The sequence below is a fragment of the Myotis myotis genome, unplaced genomic scaffold (genome assembly GCF_014108235.1).
Source record: "Myotis myotis isolate mMyoMyo1 unplaced genomic scaffold, mMyoMyo1.p scaffold_m19_p_2, whole genome shotgun sequence".
Classification (NCBI taxonomy): Eukaryota; Metazoa; Chordata; class Mammalia; order Chiroptera; family Vespertilionidae; genus Myotis; species Myotis myotis.
The window spans coordinates 89,253,124-89,275,289 of NW_023416324.1; the positions used below are offsets into that span (position 1 = coordinate 89,253,124).

The following is a 22,166-nucleotide window of genomic DNA, read 5'->3' on the forward strand; positions in this document are numbered from 1 at the left end:
AATGATAAAACAGTGCAAGTTCATTAACAATCTAAAATGGAGCGCAAGCTAAACAAATAACTAAATCAAAGGGATCTCCCTTTCTTTTGTAAAAAGAGGGTAGGAGAGAAAGTATTTTTTCACACATTTAAAACTTGATAAAAGCCATTCAAATGTTTAATTCATCAGTGTAACCAAAGCTCAAAACACATCAAAGCAGGATCCATCAGCCGGTACCCAGAAGGCTCCCTCCAAAAGCAGCAATAAAAAAATAAAAATAACCTTAAAATTAGTGGCTCACCTTTGCATAAATTTGAAGAATAACTTTGAACCCATTCCTTCAAAAGTTCTTTGTGACTCTTGAAGGAAGCATAGAACTAAACGTTTGCAAAAAAAAGAAGAAGTTTCAGCCAAGACTTCAGCCTCTTAGACTTCCGGGTTACATTATGTCTTAGAACTCGAAAAAGCATCAGATCTGGGGGATGCATTTTAAGGATTGTGAATGTGGTGGTGGTGGTTGGGGGCACCGCCCCCCAAACACAAAACAAAAACCATTCCTTTCGCTGCAGTTCCTGTTTCTCCACCTTCCACTTCAATTAAACTTATTTCAGAATACACTCACATGCATGCACAGACCACTGAATATTTAAAGAAAAAAATATCTCAAAATTATGGGATGTACATTAGCAACTCAACCTTCGCAGAAATCATCTCAAGTCTCTTCAAGACAGAAATACCTCCCTATTTCCAGCATCCCTATCCAACAAGCAACCTTTCTATGCATTGGTTTTCAAAAGGCTAAGCCTAAATCTAAACTCTAAAACAAGCATGAGGGGTAATACTGCTACTGATGAAAACCTTCGGGCAGGTTTTTGCAGCACACCAAAAAGTTGTACTTTTTATTCACCCTTCTACCCATCTCCACCGCCATCACCACCACCACCCCAAAAAAGAAAAAACTCCAAAGTGCCCCGAATGTGTGCTGCTGCTGGCTCTGAAGCCGTGTAGAATTTCGTAATGGAATGTGAACTGCTCGTCCGGATCTGGGCTCACGTTCTATCTTCTAACCAGTAAGCAGCGAGGGAGGGCAAATCTGCTGAGCAAGGAGAATTACTTTCCTCCTCTTTTATAACCCATCACGGATGCACCGCGGACGCTGGACGCGAGCTGCACGCGGCGCCTGTCAACCGGCCGGCCCGCCGGCGGGTCCCCGAGACCCGGGGTCCTCGCCCCCGCTGCGCCCTCCTCTATACCCCGCCCCCCCCCCCCGCGCCGTTAAAGTAAAGTAGCTCGGCCGCCGCGTCCCGCACTCACGCGCCTCGCCCGGCCCCGCGAGCGGCAGGGGAGCCAGTCACCACATCTTCGACGCGACCCCCGTCCGGGTTCAGAAAACACGCCGCGTCCCGGGGAGGGAGGGGGCCGGCGACGGGAAGGACCTCCCCGCTCCTTAGCAACCATTAAGGTCGCAGTTTCCTAAGAGACCGCGAACGGGGAGGGGGCGCGGGGGGCTGAGCCCGAGGCTGGGCTGGGGGGGGGCGCACTGGGTCCCCAACCTCTCGACGCCGCCCCTCCCCACCCCTGCTGGGCGTTGCGGGGCCCGGATGAGAGGAGGAAGGGAAGCCCCAGAACTCGCAAAAAAAAAAAAAAATTGGTCCAGCGGGCAGCGGACAAAAGTTTCCGAGCGCGCTCCACAGCTGGGCGGCGAAGCGGGCCCCGGCAGCCGGCCCCGCCTCGGATGCTCCCGGCCTCCTTCCTGTGCTCGTGACGGCGCCGGGCGCCGAGCCCCCCCCCCCCCCCCCCACCGCGATGCAGGCAGGCTCCGCTCCACACCGAGGGCTCCCACGAAAACACGTACACCGCCAACGGAAGGGCCGGGGAACAATACGCGGACAGAGCTCCGGCCCCCGCCTCCGCTGGTCACCCGGGGCGGTGGTCGCCGTGACCCCCAGCCACAAGCCCGGAGCGGGCGAGGGCGCAGGGCTGCCCGCGGCCGCCTCCCGGCCGGCGCCGTCTGCCAGGGAGGATCAAAGTCCGCAAAGCAGGGCGCGGCAGATGCTCCCACTGCGCGGCCCCGAGCGGGCACCCCCGAGCCAGCACCCTCAGCGGGTACCCCCGGATACCTTGCGGCAGCGGGCGGGCGCCGTCATCTCCGCGCAGCTCGGCCCGGGAGGGACTCGAAAGTATGTAGGAGAAAAGTTTCCCCTCCCACATGGGGGGGAGGATGTCGGGGGAGCGAGGGCGGAAGATGGAGAGCAGCGCTGGGAAGATGTTTCTGGCCGGCGGTGCGTGCACCATCCGAGGCCCCGCGGTGCTGGTTAAAAATAAAGTGGGTGGTGGGTGCGGCGCGGGTCGAGGCGAATTCCAGCGCTCGGACGGCTAATATGGATGCGCATCAGGTCCTGGCGGCGGCCGCGGCGGCTCGCGCTGGGAGCTGGTTGGCAGAGCCGGCGGCTCGGGAAGGGGAAAGGAGCGGAGGAAGGGGAGGAGGAGGGGGAGGAGGAGGAGGAGCGGCCCGGCGCGCAGCCCGAGGGGAGAGGGCTGCCCGGCTCATCCCGGTCCGGCCCCGCCGCCCCGAGCGCACGTAGCGCTGCGTGGGGCGCCCGGGTCCTCGGCTCCGGGGAACGGCGAGTTTGAAAACTACCACACGCTCCGCAGACTTCGCCCTCCCCATCCCCAAAAGTTCTTCAGAAGGTCGCTCCCGCTCAGCCCCAGACATCTCGCTGCCACCCGAGTCCCGAGAGCCGGAGCCCCGGGCGCGTACTTACGGCAGGGCAGGGCGCTGGGCTCCCAGGCATGATGCCGTGGGGACCGGTGGGCTTGGGGGAGAGAGAGAGGAGAGATGCAAACTTGTTCCGGAAAAGGAATCAAAATGGCGTTTCTGGATGTGCAAAGTTCATCAACTCCGCAGTCACTTCCCCTCCTCCTCTTCTCCCACAGGGAGGGAGGTGGGCGAGGAGCTGGCGACCCCGGCACCCCAGCCGCCGTCCCGGCCCCCGCCTCGGCCCCCCGCCCCGCTCCCCTGCCCGCACGCTCGGAGCCTCGCTCTCCCCCTCTCACCCTGATAAGTAGACACATCACGTGTTGCTCCTGCCAGTCTCCTGGGGACGTGTTACTGAACAGCCGCGGCGGCGGCTCCGGCGAGGGGGTGGGAGGGACCGCGGTACCCGCCTGTCCCCTCCGCCCCGATTGCAGCGGGGTGAGCGCGGTTTCCATCCCGGGAGGGATGGAGGTGAGGTCTACCCTACCCCCACCGCAGCCCCAGGTTTGCCCCACGCCCTCCGCAGGCGCCCCGGGCCAGGGGATGGGTCGGGCAGCCCCAGGGACAAGGTCTCGGCGGCGGCCGACGCTGAGCCTGATGCCGATCATCTCAGCGCTCGCTGGCCAGCCACCTTCTGGGACCACCGCGCCCCCTCCCCTCCCGCCCCTCACTGCAGGCGACTCTCCGCCTCCACTTTTCCATCACTTCACTCCGTGTTTTTTTTTTTACTTCTCACTATTTTAACAGAGGAGGGGGGAAAGGCAGCAATGCCCAAGAGGCAAGAGAGGGGCGCCTCGGGGTGGCGTGGGGGGGTCGAGGTGCCTGACCTGGCGCTCTCCTTCTGGGTCTTGGAGGTAAATGAGAGGGTGAGTCCCACCCGCGCGGTTCTCTCTCCACGGGAGCCTCGCTCCGCATCCAGGTGGAGCGAGTAGATGATTAGGCAGGAGATTAGGAACTGTTGCTGCACCGCCCCCGACTAAAAGCCGTTTCTCTCCCAGGGTGCGGTCCTTCTAGCTCTGGGGCTGCCATCCGGGAGCGTGTTCTTCCAACCAATGGAACGCTGACTTGGCCTTTGTCACCTTTTCTTCACCGCACTCCACAACTGATGCCGAACTATGGCTGTGGCCCCCAAGGGGCCGATGAGGGCAGAGGCTTCTAGCGGCCACAGTGTCCCCACCCCCCAAGGAACGGCTGATGCTGTGTCATCCACTTCGCCCTCCGAGGCATCAGGGAAGCCACATGCAATATCTCTTTCTCTCAGAGGGCTCCTGTTTCAACTCTGAAAAGCAGGGGCCTCCTCTGAGCCGCTCTCCATCTCTACAGTTCCCACCACCGAGCTTCGCCCTGGCTGCTGCAGCCCAAGTTATCACGGAGCCTAGAGAAACCAGGCCTGGGCTGTGCTTCCTCCATAAGGCAGCTAACATGTTTCCAACTGTTAATACTTTTCCTACTGAGGTTCTGAAAGGGCCTGTTCTCAGCCTTTGGAAACAACTTCAGACAGATAACCGGGTAACTGGTTGTGGAAAATATATGCCTCTTAACTAGTTGCAGACAATACTACTGTAGAATTACTTGAGACTAGTTAGGCGAGATGGTGTTATACATACAGAAAGCCTGCTACTCTACTTACTACTGACTCCACCACAGCAGCTCCTCTGAGGACACCATACAAAGTTTTAAGCCCAATCATGCGCCTTTAATTTGCAACCTTAAGTGGAACTCTAGTTTTCAGAGCTACAGGCAGAAGTGTCTGTCCAGGCCTTGACTAAATAGATGGGTTTTGGCCAAGATAGAACTCTCTAGAACCAAGCAAAAGTAGTTGGACCATTACCTCTGACTTGAGATAAGAAGGCTAAGCCACTGCCCGAGAGGGAACTGATTCAGCTGGCTGTTTCTCTAACGTCCAGATTCATCAAAATTAAGTTTTCAGAACCTGTTATGTTTCCCATGGTCTACTGTTTACTGAGGAAAACTCTACCCAAAGAAGTTTTAGCACTTGCATTTTTCTTACGTCTCCCCCTCCCCCCAGCCCATGTACCCAAGTGTACTATCAAATGCTTTTTTGAAGACAGGCCTGCCCAGGAGGAGGCAAGTCTTTAAACAAGAGTAATAGTTCACACAGTCACCACAGAATTGGTGTCTGGAGCTTCCAAGCTGTAACGTGTTCCAAAGAGAAGGCAAAGGAAAGGCCATGTGGGAAATGCTATTTTATTCATTTGCTCTGTCTTGGATTCAGGAATTAGCCTTTCCTAGTTTCCCCATTCATTGGTGGTGTTTGAGTAGGGACAATATCAAAAGTTGGAATTCTGGTTGGAATTTAGCTTATTCTGTAAAATACATTCAAACCTACAAAGCTACATGAATTTTCATGATGAATCACCACCTTTATAATGTCACATAGATAACACTAGCAACTAAAAAAAGAGAGAAAACAATATAAAAAAAACTTACAAATTGAATTATAATCATAGGCCCTGTGCTAATCTTTTCTAGCTAGTTAATAAACTTGCAAGTCAAATGACCTGTTGAAAGGTCTGTTTGTTCATGTTATATATAAATATAATTTATCTGACAAATATTTATCAAACATCTAATATTTATCAAAACTACAGTGAAATGCTACTTCACATCCACTAGGATGGCTACAATAAAAAAGACAGATAATAACAAGTGTTGGCGAGGGTGTGGAGCAGGGGTCCTCAAACTACAGCCCACGGGCCACAAGGAAATACAAATGTTGTATTTGTTCCCGTTTTGTTTTTTTACTTCAAAATAAGATATGTGCAGTGTGCATAGGAATTTGTTCATAGTTTTTTTTTTAAACTATAGTCTGGCCCTCCAACGGTCTGAGGGACAGTGAACTTGCCCCCTGTTTAAAAAGTTTGAGGACCCCTGGTGTGGAGAAACTGGAACCCTCATGCATTGCTGGTGGGAATGTAAAATGGTGCAGCCACCTTTAGAAACAGCTTGGCAGTTCTCAAAATTTTAAACATTGAGTTAACACATGACCCAGCTATTCCACTCTTAGGTAGATACACAAGAAATGAAAACATATGTCCACATGAGAACTTGTACTTGAATATTCATAGCATTCATAATAGCTGAAAAGCAGAAACCCAAATGTTCATCAACTGATGAATGGATAAACAAAATGTGATCCACTCATGCATGGAATAATATTCAGCCATGAAAAGGAATAAAGTGCCATTATATGCTGCAGCATGGATCAACTTAGAAAATAAGCTAAATTAAATAAGCCAGACCCAAAGGACAAATGTTATGTTTCTGTTGCTATGAAATGTCTAGAATTGGTAAATCTACAGGAACTGAAATTAGATTGATGTTTGCCTAGGGCTGAGAGTTTGGGGGGAAATGGGGATTGACTGCTTATGTGTGCGAGGTTTCTTTTTTGGGCTGATAAAAGTGCTCTAACGCCCTGGCCGGTTTCTCAGTGGTTAGATCATCAGCCCTGTGACAGAAGGGCACATACCTAGGTTGCAAATTTAATTCCCACCCCAGTCGAGGCTCAAACTGGAGGCAATCAATCAGTGTGTCTCTGTCACATCCAAGTTTCTCTCTCTCTGTGTCGCTCCCCCTCCCTTCCACTCTCTCTAAAAATCAATGGGAAAATATCCTCAGGTGAGGATTAACAACAGCAGCAAAAAGTGCTCTAAAATTGATTGTGGTGAAGGCTGCACAACTCTTTATTAAAACCATTGAATTGTATACTTTAAATGGGCAAATATGTAACTTATCTATAATAAAAGCATAATATGCTAATTAGACCAGACAGCCAAATGACCTTCCAGATGAAGCCGGGGCTGCAAGGGCCGAGGCAAGCCACAGCGGCTGCAAGGTCAGAGCCCCTTGCACGAATTTCATGCATCGGGCCTCTAGTATCTCAATGAAGCTATGTATATACATATATGAAGTTGTGTTAGGTTCTATAGTGGAGAAGTGATACAAAAATGGATAATTTATAACCCATGCCTTAAAAGAGTTCATAATCGAATCTCTGTACATGAAGTAATCGTGAAATGCAAACCAACAACATATGTAAGAACCATTAAGTAGGTACAAATTTCAGGGGTTCAGAGAAAAGAGGTCACTTCTAATAATAATTGGGGAAAGCTTCATGAAAGAGAAAGCAATGGAGTTGATCCATGGAGAAGGACTAGTAATTTTGTAGGTGGAGGATGGGATTAGAAACAGCAGGTGCAAAAGTATGATTGTCATGAGTCCTATTCAGAGATCACTAAGGATTCCAGTGTGACTGGATTATAATATACCCAGGAATATACAGATGATGAGACTGAGAGGTAAACAAGCTGAGGCTATCCCACAAACAATTTTGAATACCATTCATGGAAAACCTTAGGTATGAGGGCCTGAACTAGGGAGGAGGTAACGGGAATGGAGAATAGATGATCAAGAACCACCTCAGAGGAAGAAGTGACAGAAAAACAACCGGTGGGCTGGGAATGTGGGTGTGAACAAATGAGGACCAAGATAATGCCTGGGTCTTAGCCAGGTGACTGAGAGAATGAATGACAAAATGAGAAAGTCAGAGGTTGGAGCCCATTGAGATGGAAGGTGACAGACAAGACAATACAGAACTATATGGAAAACATACAGTTCTGCCACGGAAGAGAATTAAGAAGAAAAAAAATGTGGACATTGGAAAAGGCCACTTGGATGACATGCCACATCTGCTGAATCTCACGAGATGTGTAAGTATCTCAGAGGCAGAGAAGAGGGCACAGGGCCCTCCAGGCAGACGGAGCAGTGAATAGTAAACTCAAGGGCATGAGATGTAAAACAAGGTCAGTTCCCTGAACTGCAAATACCTCTGTGGCTGGAACAGAGGGAGGAAGGGATGCAGCAAGGGATGAAGCTGGAAAAATAGCCAGTGGGCCAGACCACCTAGGTCTGTGCACCTCGCAGCTGCCATGGACTTTATCCAACAGCAAGGCCCTGAAAAGGCTTAAGAAGGAGGGTAGACAGAGCCTTCCTCATGGTACTGTGGAGAAGGGGCTGAAGGACGTGAGACAGGAAGGCTAGTTAGGAATTAATAGAAGAGTCCATCTAAGAAGTGATAAGGATCTAGTAAGCCACTGGGTTGTAGAGATAGAGAGGAATGGATTGATTGGAGACATAATTAGGACATAGATTAAAAATTTGGCCAATTTGATACGAGAGAAAGGAAAAAATCCCTCTGGAGCACTGACCAAGAGGTGAATCACCAAAAGAAGGTAAATCACTGCAGCAGTGGTGAATAATAACAGTGCGGGGCCCTGACCGGTTTGGCTCAGTGGATAGGGCGTCAGCCTGCGGACTCAAGGGTCCCAGGTTCGATTCCAGTCAAGGGCATGTACCTTGATTGCGGGCACATTCTCAGTAGGAGGTGTGCAGGAGGCAGCTGATTGATGTTTCTAACTCTCTATCCCTCTCCTTTCCTCTCTGTAAAAACTCAATAGAATACATTTTTTTTAAAAAGAATACATTCACAGAAAAAGAGAATTTTAAAGTGAAAACTGGGATAGGCCAAGGGACTAAAGGTAGGAGATGTTAGAGATGGAATCAATTGGGCTTGGACCCAATTGGTTGTGGAAAACAAGGAAGAATGAAGGAAGACTGCTTCTCTGTCCCAGGTTTGGGTATCTGGATGGGTGGTGGGTCCATTTACCAGTGGCATGAGTGGTGTGAAGAAGCAGATGGATGTGTTGAAGATGACAGGAGATTGGACCCAGGAAAAAGGCCTGGAGAACATCTGAGAAGAGTGAAGAGCTAGAGGTTGAACCCAGGGAAATGCCTGCAATTAGGTGGCAGGAGAAGGCAAACCAACCTTCTCTCTAATGTTCCCCTAAAGAAGCAGAACAGTCAAGGAAGTAGGGGTTGCCAAGGGAAAAGGTGTTGAACAGTGTTCACATACAGAGAAATCAAGGCATGTAGCTGAAAATAAGGTCAGATTCAAGAAAGTAAGTTGATTTGAGAGTGGAAGGCAGGGGCCACAAAACAAGGAGTTAAAGAGTGACTGGAAGAAGAGGAAGTGAAGGCCACACTCTGTGAGAAGTTAGGTGACAAAAGGGACAGAAAGGAAAGTACCAAGAACATGGATAATAGCAGCTACCATTGTTGAACACCGACTATGTGCCAGGCACTGTTCTGAGAGCCTCATGTGTATTATCTTGCTTCACTCCACTCCACCTCCAATCTGGCAGGTGCTATTGTCTTCCCCATTCTACACCTGATGAAACTGAAACAGAGTCCCAACATCATACAGCTGGTACACAGAGCTGAGCACACAGGCAGTCTGACTCCAAAAGTTGTTAGTCAGTTGAGAATTAGTTTGCCAATAACGATGCCTACTTGACTGTCTTGACTCATCCCAATAAAATGCTCTGGGTTGGAGTTCTGCAGAAGGGCCACTGTTGTCTGAGCAGTTGTTTAACAAGGATTTCATTGGAAAGGTATGTGAATGTACAGCGATAAATATTGCTAGTTTGCTTTCTAACCTTCTGTCCTTCACATCAACCCAAGATACGTGCCATATATGCAGACTGTATTCTAAAGCTGTAGCCGGATATTCTATGTACCCATCACAGTAAGCTAGAGCTGATCTACCAGAGCCCTCTTAATGTCTACACCAGTGGTTCTCAACTGGGGTGATTCTGATCCCCAGGGGGATGTTCAGCAATGTCTAGAGACGTTTTTTTGGTTGTCACAGGTTGGGGAAATGGTAACACTGGTATCTCTCTGAGTTGAGGCCAGAGATGCTGCTTAATATCCTGCAATGCACAGGACAGCACCCACAACAAAGAATTTTCTGGCCCAAATGACAACAGTGTTGAAGTTGAGACTTCTTGCTCAACAGTGCCTTGAAACTTATCTATGAAACAGTGCCTATGAATATCAGAGTCTGGAAAGGGGTTTTAGAATGGGTAAACCACCCAGACCAATTATGTCAACGGGAAAGGAATGCAGATCCAGAGGGGAGAGAATACAAATATATGAGACAGAAACAGCTTTTGAAGGAAGGTGTGTGTGTGTGTGTGTGTGTGTGTGTGTGTGTATCTATGGCAAGAAGAAATGGTAGAGAGATCATCCTTGGGGAAAAGAAGGATAATCCATATTCTATGACAGGAAGGAAGGGTAAAAGAATAGTAGGAACATAGGGAGAAATACTCAGGGGGAAAAGGTGCATTGTGAGAGTTCCCATCTGATGGCTCTGAATGGGGAGAAGCAGCAGTGCTGAGAGCCAGGGAGCACCATGGGGCTGAGGCTCAAAGAGAGGAGAACCCAGGAATCAGTGACAGAAAAGTTCAGCTGTTTTAGCTTCAATACCATGAAGTCACAGAGGGGAAAAAAAACGCATGGTAGGGAATCCTAAGGGTTGGAAATTGAAATGAGTAAAATCCATCACAAGCAGGATGGCACCAGAAGGGGTGGGGACTGAGAGTCCTGGGCGTGGTCTAGGACAGGAAGAAGAGCAGGTTCAGTGGCTGATAGGCTGAGGCAGGGTGTGAGGAAAAGAAGGGGGCTAAGAGTGGGGAAACAGGAACGAAGACCTCAGGAGAAAAAGACCCAAATGACTCTTGTGAAATGGAGCACAAATCCTACTCATGGGGTTGAGGAAATGGAGAAAACTATGAAAAAGGGCAGGGCATGTCCTTGATATGGATGGTCCTGTCCCTAACAATGAAGAAGGGGATGGGGCTTGGAAGGAACAATGTGAAGTTGGTGTCAGTGGATGACTCGATACAGATGACAAGAAGCAGTCATAAACAGATGCCACCAACACCAGAGGAGGTATTATGGACTACATTGTGTTCCCCCAAATCCATATATTGAAGTCCTGGCCCCCAATATCTCAGAGGGTAACTATATTTGGAGATAGGGTCTTCATAGAGGTCATTAAGATGGGCCCTAATCCCACCTTAATTACCTCAGTGAAGGCCCTATATCATTAGGTTAGTTAGGCCCTAATCCAACAGAACTGGTGTCCTTATAATAAGAGATTAGGACACAGACAGAAACAAAGAAAAGACCAAGTGAGGACAGAGAGAAGGGAGCACCTACAAGCCAAGGAGACGACTCATTCATTAGATACCACCACTGCCAATACCCTGATCTCAGACTTGCAGCCTCTGGAATGTTGAGGAAATAAATATCTGTTGGTTAAGCCCCTGGCCTGTGGTACTTTGTTACGGCAGCCCAAGCTGGCTGAGACACGAAGGAGGGACTGGAAGAAGATGGTGAGCCTGGTGTGAAAAGGACAGTCTGTGTACTCCATGGGTTCACCAGTGCATGAGCTGGAAGAACTAGTCTTCTTGCAGAAAGGCTTTTGGAGGAAGTGGTATCTCTAAGAAGAAACCAAGTTCCACTGGGGGTGTGGAGGTAGGGAACGTGCAGTGGAGAAGCCCGATAATTAGAGTTTCTTAGAACACGGGGTTCCACAGCCTAAATGGATGGGACGTCTCTTGAAAGTAGGAACATGTTTTGGCTAATGATTTTTCTATCCCAGAGGCACAGGACTGGCGCATATTTTTAAGGAATATATTTTGCAAAGTGTGCAGAGGTGGAGTAGGCATATAGGAGGGGTGGGAATGACCTGAAAAGGGTTGGGGGCCTAGGGGAGTTGCTGGACGAAGGGGTTTGCCTTGGAGTGGCAAGTAAAAAGAAGGCTGAGAGGGGGTGAGGTGTCATTTAGAATTTCCAAATCGCTGCAGTTTAGTTAAGCTCTCCCTCTCAAACAAGCAGTGCACTTATAAGAATGGGCTACTGAGAACACCTTTATACAGCTCTTATCCTAAATACATCATTACTTTACCAGATAATTTGAGGAATGCATTATTTCTGATGGCTGATGGTTTTCCCTTTAATTGTTAACCATTTGGAGTAGAAATTTTTTCTAAAATATATTATGCACTGCCTCATTTTTTTCTCCCTTTTCTAAAAAAATCAGAAAAACAATATTATCATAAACTTCAACTATTACATTGGATTGTCATGCAAAGGTTACTTTTTATAAACAAGATTTATATTAGGCCACAAGATGATCACATCCCCAAGAGACTAGACATACTTGAGGTAGCTATTTGCTAGCACACCCTAGAACTCCACAGTAAATTCCAACTTGAAGTTTTGTTTGGTTTTGTGATTTTTCCTCCCTCACTATTTGGACTATGGCTTGTCACTTCTTCCTGAACTCAGTGTGCCTGCCAAAAGCAACCTCCTCTTCCCTTTCTCATTGATCGTTTCTGATCCACAAAGGTTCGCCCAACCAGATAACCAAGGTAGCTAAAAACATGCGGATAGTAAGCATGAGCACCACATCTCCTTTTGTTGCCCAGAAGCCAAAAGTTGCTTATTTCCTGATTGTCGGTTGGGTTTTAGAATGATGAGTTGTTTGTTATACTTCTAAAATATTATTTTAGATTTATTAGAATATTAGGGAAGGTTAAATAACTCTTCTAAAGCAACCTTTCCTCCATGACATAAGTTCATTGCTTACTAGCATTTTTAAATGAGTTAACTTCAGGGGACATGGAAAGGGCCAGCTGTCCCTTCCTTCTGACTTCAGACAAGAGCGCAGAGACTGGAAAAAAATTGCTCTATTCTCATTGGATGAAGATTATTTCTTTACCTAAAATACTAGTACTTATAATTCAATATTTGTTTCTTTGTAAGATAGAGCTCTTCAGTCACAAACCAGAGTACAAATAAGTGAAATAAAGACTTCTTCAATAAGGATTATGTATGTGTACCTCTGTGTGTTCAATGAATGGGGAATGCATAGAACCAAAGTAAAATTTCTGCAATTTCAGGTAAGTAGACCCCCAAACAGTACTTATAAGTGGAGACCACTGACAGTGCTCTAACATTCCCAAAGACTCTGTCCACACTGCCTGGCCACTGGTCATCTTGCTCACAGAATAGGTCCCTATGTTCCCAGGTCCAAGGATCAGACCAGAGTTTTCAACTATAAAAAGTGCTGAAGACGTTGCAGTAAATCACACTAGATAGCCATGAAAACCTGACCATATGTAAACACTGAAGAGAACATGGGCATATCCTAGTGGACAGAGAACTCGCTCTCTCTCTTTCCCTCAAAAGAAAGTCCCATCTAGTGCTTGTGTGTCACTTCATGGTGAGCAGGGTATTGGGGTGATTTTACCCACTGCCTCCGACTTCAATATGGCAATGGATTTGGCAATCTCAGACACTACATCATATGCACACCTCAGGTAAGTAACGAAATACATGCTCAAAAAATAAGTATGTAGGTTGACTTTACATTACTTTATGCTACTAAAGAAACTTGACATTCATTTACTCATTCATTCAACCAGCAGTTGGTAGACACTGATGATGTTCCAGGCTCTACATACAATAATAAACAATCCCTGCCCTGATGAGTCTTACAGACTAAGGATTTGTTATGTGTTAAACAATAAAATGTCATGGAAACTTAAAAAGCCTTACTACAAATTGCCTCCTTGGTGGGACCTTTCTCAATAAAGCTAGTGTATACTTCTGTTGTGGGCTGCATTGTGTCCCTGCCAAATTAATATGTTGAAGTCCCAGCCCCCAGTACCTCAGAATGTGACTGTATTTGGACATAGGTCCTTTACAAAGTACTTAAGGTAAAATGGTCTTTAGGGTGGGACCTAATCCAAATGGTGTCCTTATAAGAAAAGATTCACACACACACACACACACACACACACACACACACACACGCACATGGCCATGTGAAGACAGAGGAAGAAGAGGATCAAGAAGAGTAACAAGCCAAGGAGAGAGGCCTCAGAAGAAACCAACCTTGCTGACACCTTCATCTTGAACTTTTTGTCTCCAGAAGTGTGAGGAAATAAATGTCTATTGCTTAAACCACCCAATCTATATGACTTTGTTATGGCAGCTCTAGCAGACTAATACAGCTTCGAAAGCCTCAGCCTTATTGGCCCAAATGTAGGGAATATTTGTAGGCTAGAACAATTTCATCACAATTATAAGCTAGGATGTTGGGATGTAATCACCTATGTGTAGACACAGTGGAATGAAAAGAGCCTAAAAGAGTAAGACAGTATTAGATGATATTATGGTAAGACAAATTTGTGATGATTCTACGAGTAAAGGCAATTGGAAGCAACCTGCTTAAAAATCTGAAATTAACTACTGAAACTGTCATACATCCATGGAATGAATACTTTACACCTATTAAAATGACCCTGGACAGAAACCAATTGGGGGAGAGGAAGAGGGAATAGGTAAAAAGGTAAGGGAATATAATCAATAATACTGTGATAAATTAGCATGGTGATAGATGATTACTAGAATTAGTGGGGTGATTGCATTGTAAGGTATAAAAATGTTGAATCACTATATTGTACAACTGAAATTAATATAATATTGTATATCAACTATACTTAATTAAATTAAAAAGTGAACCTGGAGAATACTTAATTTCATTTTAAAAGTTCATTATATATATTTAAACGGGCTTAATTCACTTTATTTTTCTTGTATAAAATTATGTGGTGGCCACAGCTGAAGCCCGGATCCTCTGCACAAAAACTCTGGTGTGGGTCTTTACTTATTTATTTATTTGGTGTGGATCTTTACAAGATGGTCAGTGAGTTCCTGATAGGGAGACTTAGTGAACATGGTCTCTTTCCAGAGGTTGGGGGTGAGATAGCTGTAGGTCTTGGAGATGGCTTCAAAGGTGGCCTCGGCAAAGTTGCCCAGGGAGGCAGTGCAGCACCTGGCCGAGGTGTAGCAGTTGTGGATACTGGCCAGAAGCAGCAGCTTCTTAGGCACAGAGGCTGTGTCAATGCCAGTGTCCCTGGGGGAGGGATGAGGCCACCAGTACAGAACCACAGTGGCCAGTCACCTTGCAAGGGACGGTGTGAGACTTACCGATCTTGTTCCCCTGGTAGCCTCCCTGCACAGGGACAACAGAGAGCTTAGCCAGGATGATGACCCCACAGACAGCAGTGACTACTTCCTTGGAGCACTTAACACCCAGACTGACATGTCCATTTGTAGTCCACAAAGACAACAAATGCCTTGAACCAGGTCCTCTGGCCAGTGCGTCTGCTTCTGCATGTACATAATCTTCAAAGCCTCGACCTTGAGCAATGCCTCCAAGAAAAAGTCAATGATCTGATTCCTTGATGAGCAGGGAGAAGTGATAGATCTCCTCCAGAGACTTGATCATGTCATTGACCAGGCGGTCTGGCTTGGTGATAGGGGTCCAATCCTTGATCTCTGCTTACCTCCTCAACTCCCTGGCCTCAGCTGACCCGTGACCTTGGCCCAATACACTGCCAAATCACCAGGGCCTCCCATTCTAGCGTCCCCTCCCACAACACCCATGTCATCATTTGGTATTTACTTGGAAAAGATGCTCATGATATATATTTTTTTCCTCCTTGATTTTAGAAAGAGAAAAGGGGGGGTGGGGAGAGAGAGAGAGAGAGACAGACAGACATTGATGGCCTCCCTCTGGCACCCACCTGACCAGGGATCAAAACCACAACCTGGGTATGTGCCCTGACCGGAAATTGAACCTGCAACCTTTTGGAGCATGGAAGGATGCTCCAAACAACTGAGCCACACCAGTCAGAGCTCATGAAATATTTTTTGATGAAAAAAAAGGTTTTCTACAAATAGATAATCCCATTTTTGTAAATAATAAAAAATTATATTCACATATAAATTTTAAAATACATATATTTTATTGATTTCAGAGAGAAAGGGAGAGGACGAGAGAGAAATAGAAACATCAATGATGACAGAGAATCACTGATCGGCTGCCTCCTGCACACCCCCTACTAGGGATCGAGCCCGCAACTCAGGCATGTGTCCCTGACCAGAATGGAACCCGGGACCCTCCAGTCCATAGGCCGATGCTCTATCTACTAAGCCAAACCAGCTAGGGCCTCTCATATAAATTTAAAGAGGCAAAGGGTGGACCCGTTGGCGTGGCTCAGTGGTTGAGCATTGACCTATGAACCAGGAGGCCACGGCTGGATTCCTGGTCAGGGCACGTGCCCAGGGTTACAGGCTCAATCCCTAGTGTGGGGCATGCATGAGGCAGCCGATAGATGATTCTCTCTCATCATTGATGTTTCTATTTCTCTCTTCCTCTCACTTTCCCTCTCCCTTCCTCTCTAAACTTAATTAAAAATAAATAAATAAATAAATAAATAAATAAATAAATAAATAACAGAGGGTGGACACCAAAACATTAAACTGGTTATTTCCGGGAAGTAGGATTATGAGGGATTTTCTCTTTCGCCATTCTGCTTATCTCTATCTTATTTCTTTACAATATAATGCAATGATTTTGTTATAAGGAAAAAAATCAAATAGTTTCATTAAATCTATTACATGAAGTGATTATCTTTAATGTCATAAATATCTGCATCAAAGTCAAGGATCTGAAGCAATTACCTACAGAATATGACAGGTAATACAGGTAATTCAAATTTTAAGACACACAGCCCTCTCCACATCAAATCCATTCCTCTTCCCCACAATTTATCTTTACAGCAGAATTGCATCAGTTCTTCATATATCCAACGGATTACAGCCATAACATTGTGTATCAGATCATGTTTTATTCCTGAATTGAAACCCAAGTTCAGGCTTCAGCTAAAAGAAGGGTTTTTCTTTCTCCTCCAGTCTCTCAGATGTTGGATTTTATAAAGCAAAACAAGGACTGCAAATATACTTGGATGTGGCAGATTACACGGAAAGAGCATTGACTGGGACATGAGACGGCTCTGGGTTCCATCCTGGCTCTATCAGTTACTGGCTGTCACTAATACAGGTGTCCAATCTGGCAAACTTCAGTTCCTTCAACTACAAAACAGATGTAATTACCACCTGGGTACTGTCATGAGGATTAAAAGAGATGACATGCATAAGGCATTCAAAAAAGGCATCTGGCCCATGGTAGGTGTTCAGTAAACTGTAACTGTTATACACTTATAAAATTGATGCTTGCCTTACTCAGTGGCTCAGTGGTTGAACGTTGACCTATGAACCAGGAGCTCATGGTTCAATTCCAGATCAGGGCATATGTCTGGGTTTCAGGCTCCATCCCCGGTAGAGGGAATACAGAAGGCAGCCAATCAATGACTCTCTCTCATAATTGATGTTTCTCTCCCTCCCTCTCCCTTCCTCTCTCTGAAATCAATAAAAACATATTTTAAAAATTGATGCTTAACATTTACATTTTATAGCCAAACACATATATATTTCTTTACAATAAAAGTGTTAAGGTTACATCAAATTTCCTATGTAATCTTTGTTTCTCACTCACATTGATGTTTCTCCCTCTCCCTCTCCCTTCCTCTCTCGCTGGAGATCAATAAAAATATTTTAATATATAAATAAAAATCAGAAAAGCGCCACAGTAAAGTCATTATTTCTTAACTACTACATTATCATCATTCATTTATGAGTATGATTGTACAGCTGGATTTCTATATGTGTACATGTATATGTATATAAGGTGCTTATAAAGTTACGTTGCTCAGAACATCTTAATGTTATTTAAATTATATTATGGCGACAATGGACAAGATAAAACAGTTATAATCAAAATACTGACTTAGAGCCCTAGCTGGTTTGGCTCAGTGGATAGAGTGTCAGCCTAGGACTGAAGGGTCCCAGATTCGATTCTGGTCAAGGGCACATGCCTGGGTTGCAGGCTTGATCCCCAGTTGGGGGTGTGCAGGAGGCAGCCAATCAATGATTCTCTCTCATTATTGATGTTTCTATTTCTCTCTCGTCCTCTCCCTTCCTCTCTGAAACCAATAAAAATATATTTAAAAACAACAAACACACACACACACACCAAAATACTGACTTAGAAATTTTCCACAGGATTAAAACAATGGCTTATTTTATAGAATGGGATAGACCTGAGTGAGGTGACTGGTCAAATTGGTCCTGTTGCTTCAGATGAATTTAGAATAAGTGCTGATTTTCGGACACACAGATAGTGAATAATATGCCCAACTTAAACAAATAGGAAGTGGTGGAGCCAGCTGTGGAAGACAAGTCCTAGGACTGTACAGCCCAAGTTCTTTCTACTGCACTGAATAGAATGACAGAAAAATTTAAATCTTGAGTAAGCTATAAGTCTGTAGTTACATACAGAAGCAAACTTGCCATAAAAAAAATAGACTGGAGGGAGAGGGGACAAGTACATCCAGATATTAAACATGTACAGCCCAAGCGGCATGATTCAGTGGCTAAGCATTGACCTATGAACCAGGAGGTTATGGTTCGATTCCCGGTCAGGACATGTGTCCAGGTTGCGGGATCGATCCCCAGTGTGGGGTGTGCAGGAGGCAGCACATCAATGATTCTCTCTCATCATTGATGCTTCTATCTCTCTCTCCCTCACCCTTCCCCTCTCTGAAATCAATAAAAAAATATACATATATATTAAAATTGTAGAAACTTTCCCAAAGAAATGCAGACGAAGATATTTGTATAAGGATGGTTGTCATTAAATTATTTGCCATTATGAAAAGCTCAAAACAAGCTAAATACTGGTATATACTATAGGGCTTTAATGCATAAATGGTAAAATATTTCAATGATGAATAACATGCTAACCATTAGCAATCATGAAGTAGAAAGCTACTTAAAATTGGAATTATTCAAAATACAATAAGTGAAAAAAAATCTAACAAAACTCTATGTACCATTTTTAATTTTTGTTTTTGTGTTTGCCCGTATTTTTCAAATTTCTATAATGAATATAATTACTTTTACATCAGAAAAACTATTGTTATTTTAAAATACCAATAAACTTTAACCAGAAGAATAGCTAGTTTAAGATTATAGAATGTAGCCAAAACCGGTTTGGCTCAGTGGATAGAGCGTCAGCCTGCGGACTGAGAGGTCCCGGGTTCGATTCCGGTCAAGGGCATGTACCTGGGTTGCGGGCACATCCCCGGTGGGGGATGTGCAAGAGGCAGCTGATCGATGTTTCTCTCTCATCGATGTTTCTAACTCTATCTCTCTCCCTTCCTCTCTGTGAAAAATCAATAAAATATATTTAAAAAAAAAAAGATTATAGAATGTAAATATAGTTTCTACTTAAAACTTAATTGTTTCAAGTTTTTGTATATATAAGAATTCAAAGTAAGAATCAAAGATAAAAAGTTCCTGTGGGCCCCAAATCAGATATAAAATCAAGGTACATATTTCTATATAAAGAAACTAGTGGTTAGCCAGCCGTGGGCAAACTACGGCCCGCGGGCCGGATCCAGCCCGCTTGAAATGAATAAAACTAAAAAAAAAAGACCGTACCCTTTTATGTAATGATGTTTACTTTGAATTTATATTAGTTCACACAAACACTCCATCCATGCTTTTGTTCCGGCCCTCCGGTCCAATTTAAGAACCCATTGTGGCCCTCCAGTCAAAAAGTTTGCCCACCCCTGGGTTAGGCCATTAAAAGGAAGATGTCCAGCCCACCACAACAGGCTCACCCCCCAGGAGATTAACTGATTTTCAATATTCAAATCCATAAGAGGACTCATAAAGACCTCATAGACAGGTATTTTTAGAAGAAATAACCTGTATATTCAAAATAAGATTGATTCTTAATTTCTATCTTTCCTCTTAGTTAATGTTAATATTGCAATCTGTAAATAAAGTTGTTCAAATTGTATGAACCTTCCAAGATAACTGATTTCTAATTTAAAAACATTTAAAAGGTAAGAAATTAAATCTATTTCTCCAACATATAAACAATATCCATTTCAAACCACAACCAGCCTTATACTTCATAGTGAAAATCTAGAGGAATTCCTTTAAAAATAAGAATAAAAATCTCCCCCAAAGAAATTTTATTTAGCATTGTTTTGCAAGCTTTTCTGATCAATGCAGTAAGACATAAAACAGATAAAGAAATTTAAATATTGGAAAGAAAAAGTTTACATTATCATTAATTATAGATGATATCACTAACTAGAAACCCCAAAGAAATGAATGGAAAACTATATTCAAGAGAAATCTAAAAGCTATAGCCAACATTTATTAAAATCCTTTATGTCCAACACTATAGCACTGTATTCTCAGAGCCAGGCATCTCGTAAGTAGTAGAGCTGGGATTCAAACCCAAGTCTGACCAATCCAAAGACTGTGCAGACTGTTCTTTTCAATACTTTGCTCTGTATAGTGGATAGTTATAATACTCACGTATACACATTTCCTATATGAAAGCAATAACCATCACAAAAGTTCAATTTAAAAAACCCCATTCACAAAGCAACAAATTCAACAAGGTTTGGGTGCAACTAATAAAAGGAAAAAAACCTACTTAGACATAAACTAAATATATATAGAAATAACAAGAAATAGAGATGAGACAAAATTTAGATAGGAAGAATAAATTTTTATATTTAAAATGTATATTCCAAATTAGTTTATATTTTAAATGTAATTCTGATCAAAACCCCAACTGAATAAACTATACAGAGAAAAAACAAAATTATCACATGTGTCTAAAAGAAACAAACAGGTGATAATAGCAAAGAAAATTTTGCTAAAGAATTATAGGCAAAAGAGGTAGCATATATTAAAATTATTGTAAGTCCATAATTAAAAGAGCCTGTGACAATGCAAGAAAAAAACAAATAATTAATAGAACATAATAGATAAAATAGAAATAGATCTGTCTAATATACTTATTAGAAGTTAGTTTACGATAAAGAAAGCACCAATAATCATCAGAGATGGAAGGAATTAGTAATTGCTGGAATAACTGGCCACCAATTTGAGGGAAAACATCAAGGTAAATTCCTATCTCACACCATACACAAAATAAATTCCTTAGGATTAACTAGTTAGAAATGTATTTTTAAAACAGAAAAATAAGCCCTAACCAGTTTGGCTCAGTGGATAGAGCGTCAGCCTGCAGACTCAAGGGTCCCAGGTTCGAGTCCGGTCAAGGGCATGTACCTGGGTTGCGGGCACATCCCCAGTAGGGAGTGTGCAAGAGGCAGCTGATCGATGTTTCTCTCTCATCGATGTTTCTAACTCTCTATCCCTCTCCTTTCCTAAAAAATCAATAAAATATATTTAAAAAAATAAAAATAAAACAGAAAAATAAGACAAAAAGCCCGGCTGGTGTGGCTCAGTGGTTGAGCATCAACCTGTTGAACCAGGAGGTCATGGTTCGATTCCTAGTCAGGGCACATGCCCAGGTGGCGGGCTCAATCCCAGTGTGGGGTGTGCAAGGGGCAGCTGATCAGTGATTCTCTCACATCACTGATGTTTCTATCTCTCTCTCCCTCTCTCTTCCTCTCTGAAATAAATAAAAAAATATTTTTTAAAAATGGACAAAAACAAAATTTGTCAAATTTGTCAAATGTTTTAAATTTGATAGAGAGAAAGAAATGTATCATACCACTAGAGGAGAAAGAAATTTTAAAACTTGAATGCAAATAAGGAATCTATAATAATAAAAGCATAATATGCTAATTAGACCAGCTGTCCTTTCCAGGCGAAGCTGGGGCTGTGAGGGAAGTCGGGCTCCCAGGTACCTGCGGGCGGCTGGAGGGAAGCCCAGGTCCTGGGTGCCCGAGGGAATCCGGTGCCAGCAGCCAGGGGAAGGAAGACCTACTCTTGCAAGAATTTCGTGCATCAGGCCTCTAGTAGACTATATAAAATTAGGAATTAAAGAAACAACAAAAAATCCCTGACCGGTTTGGCTCAGTGGATAGAGCATCGGCCTGCAGACTGAGAGGTCCCAGGTTCGATTCCAGTCAAGGGCATGTACCTTGGTTGCCAGCACATCTCCAGTAGGAGGTGTGCAGGAGGCAGCTGATCGATGTTTCTCTCTCATCGATGTTTCTAACTCTCTATCCCTCTCCCTTCCTCTCTGTAAAAAATCAATAAAATATATTTTAAAAAAAAAAGAAACAACAAAAAAAGAAAATTCATAAACCAAAGAACTTTTTTGCATGTATGCATAACCAATGAACAGAGGCGACAGTGCAGTGAAGCCTGGGGGGTGGTGATGGTTGGAGGGGGTCAATGCGGGGGAAAAAGGGGACATCTGTAATGCTTTCAACAATACAGATACATTTAAAAAAAATAAGTGACAGGGGGAAAAAAAAGAAAAACCATAACTAGCTTAACCCAGTGATTTTCAACTGGTGTGCTGCAAGAATTTTTAAAACATGCAATGCCTACCCTAGCCGATTTGGCTCAGTGGATAAAGCGTCGAAGGGTCCTGGGTTCGATTCTGGTCAAAGGCATGTACCTTGGTTCCCGGCTCCTCCCCGGACCAGGACCTGGTCAAGGAGGCAACCATGTGCAGGAGGCAACCAGTCAATGTGTTTCTTTCACATCGATCTTTCTATCTTTCCCTCTCTCTTCCACTCTAAAA

General features: G+C 44.4%; 1 protein-coding gene and 1 pseudogene across 10 annotated transcripts in view; both read right to left on the reverse strand.

Moving 5' to 3' along the window:
- The window catches only part of RREB1 (ras responsive element binding protein 1), a 194,817-nt gene that overhangs the window by 144,301 nt on the left and 28,350 nt on the right, over window positions 1-22,166 (reverse strand). For 3 of the 10 annotated variants that reach the window (XR_004973991.1, XR_004973990.1, XM_036349138.1), the window contains exon 1: window positions 2,100-2,658. The exons of 1 other annotated variant lie outside the window; for it this stretch is intronic. The gene's annotated coding sequence lies outside the window, so the exon portion shown is untranslated. Of the gene's footprint in view, window positions 1-280; window positions 357-2,099; window positions 2,659-2,744; window positions 2,970-3,036; window positions 3,172-3,564; window positions 3,693-22,166 lie in introns of those variants that run through there. 6 more of the 10 variants (XM_036349141.1, XM_036349142.1, XM_036349140.1 and 3 more) reach the window with 6 other exon arrangements.
- On the reverse strand, window positions 14,339-15,212 carry LOC118675990 (annotated as a pseudogene).